Below are 2,419 nucleotides of genomic sequence, written 5' to 3'. Positions count from 1 at the left end.
ACAGACATCCTTAACTCTCTTTACTATAAAATAGTACTCATTGACTGATGTTTCTGTATTTAGTTGTGTCTCTTCCAACGATGCAGCCACTGATTGAACTATTGGTACCGTTAACTCTGTCTGTCCTCATTGGTTTTCTTTCTTATAGGAAGTAATCCTTGTTTAGTAGTTTTGTGTCTTTCCTGGATGGAAACAGCAATGGAGCTGTTGCTGTCCTCAACTCAACTCAGTGTATTCTCTTGTTTCCACACCCCACTGTTTCTATTTCTTCGATGGAGCCATTGATAGAAGTACCAAGCCCATTATCTCTGTGTACTCTTTCTTTTTCCTACCCATAGAAAGTACTTCTACATCCAGTGCTTCTCCGTTTAGCTACCTTTCAATCCTAACTTACCTGTTGTTGCCATTAACTCTGTGTACTCACTTTGATTTTATTTCTTGTATAAAGTACTACTGTTTCAGTAGGTCTAGGGTTGAGTGTCTTTTTCTTGTGCAGGGCAATTGAAGGAGCAGTGGCCCTGTGGACTCTCCCTATATGTTTTTCCTATAGAAAGGACTTTCAGCCCAGTGCTATTTCCATGATGGAGCCATTGCTGGATGAATCACAATAACCTTGTGTACTCTTTGTGTTTTTTTCATAGAAAGTATCCCTGTGCTTCTGTTTAGAAGATTGTTTTTCCAAAACAGTCATTAACAGCGCTATTGGTACCACTAACTGTCTGTACTCTCTTTGCTCTTCTTTCTCCAAGAAAATTCTCCTTGGTTAGTGTTTTGATTGTGCCTCTCTCCTGGAGCAGCCCATTATTATTATTACCATATCTGCTATTAAGTCTTTGATTTGATCTTGCATAGAAAGTACCCCTAGTTCAGTAGGTGTGCGTGTGGGTGTGTTTCTTTCCTCAACTGAGCAATTTACTTTAGTTTTTTTTATTATAGAAAGTGACCAGACCCTTTGAGTTTAGCTGTGTCTCTTTCTATGATGAGGTATCACTGGCATTACCTTATTGTTGTCTCTATGCTTTTCTTACCCATAGTATTTACTTCAGGTCCAAAGTTTCTCTGCTAATCTGCCTTTTCTTTCCACAGCACTGCGATTAACTTTCTGTTTTGTTTTTTTGATTTTTTTTTTTTTTAGATAGAAAATATTTGCTGTTTTGTATATTAAAGTGAACAGCATTGTATAAAACTTGAACGCTGTAAAGAATCTGCTGTTGAAAATTAATAAAGTTAAAAAAAGGAGAAAGTATTTGCTGAAGGTTTCATCCCGTTAAAAGGGAAGGGTTTGTTACCACTGTTGCCACATACTTGCTGCAGATGAGAGATTGCTGCAGAATATATGTTTAGTTTGAACAGAATATGATGCAATGCTCAGATTGCATTGGAAAGAATTTGGACCAAGCTGGGTTATTGGATATAAACATTATTTTGTGGATTAGAAGTATAAAAAAGAAACTGAAATGCATTGAAGAAACAAATCCCCCTTTGAAGTGCATGCTAAAACTAACGTTAAACATGCTGTGAAGAAGGGCACAAACTGAAGAGGGATCACTTCCATGATGGCCACAATTCATTTTAATATTGGGCTTGCCATATATTATCGGAGGTGGAGCAGCGGAGGCTGCAATTTCAACCCCATTCCAACTCCTCTAAGGCCGAAAACATTTGAATATTTCCACAAAGTCCTGCCATCGTAAAGCTGTGCAGCTGATGGCGACGAGGCAGACAGACCAGTCTACTTCCTGTGTCGCAAAGGCTTTCTTCATACCGTGAGTTTATGGAGACAACAGGAAGAGTTTGCTCTGTGCAGATTTTCACCCAGCCCTGAGATTAAAGAGTTTTGTGGATTTCATTGCATGGATGGATGGATGGATGGATGGAGGGATGGAGTCATGGTGTGCAAGACAGGAGGGCGGAGGAGAGCTGTGCAAAGCTGTGGAGAGAAAAGCGAAGGAAAACAGACATTTTCCTAGCGAGGAGCATACTAATAGGCAGCCGAGAAGAAGGCAGGAGACAGGTGGGGAGCTGAGGAGGTGGTGGAAAAGAGAGGACGGGGTGGAACGTTGAGCTGTAAGAGATGAGGAAGAGGAGGAAGAAGAGGGGTGGATGAAAGGAGGGAGCTAAGAGGGTGATGAGAGGGAGACATAAAACATTGCTCATCAGTGAAGACTCGTTAGGAAGTGAAGAGACAGTGGACTAATGAGAGGGGAGACAAGGAGGCGAGGGTGCAAAGGGTGAAAAACGAGATTGAAGAGGAGCAGGGGAGGGGAAGGGTGGGGTAAGAGGTGGGTGGAGGAGAGGGGGTGGCGAGGTGCTGGAAGTGAGCGAAGCGAAACTGGCTGGGGGGAGGGGAAGGCAAGAATTTGCACGTACGCACACCACACAAACACACACGGCTGAAAGTGCAAGGGAAGAGGAAGAG

Source organism: Fundulus heteroclitus, chromosome 14 (genome assembly GCF_011125445.2).
Source record: "Fundulus heteroclitus isolate FHET01 chromosome 14, MU-UCD_Fhet_4.1, whole genome shotgun sequence".
Lineage (NCBI taxonomy): Eukaryota > Metazoa > Chordata > Actinopteri > Cyprinodontiformes > Fundulidae > Fundulus > Fundulus heteroclitus.
The sequence above is the reverse complement of the archived record's forward strand: the minus strand, read 5'-3'. Positions refer to the sequence as shown.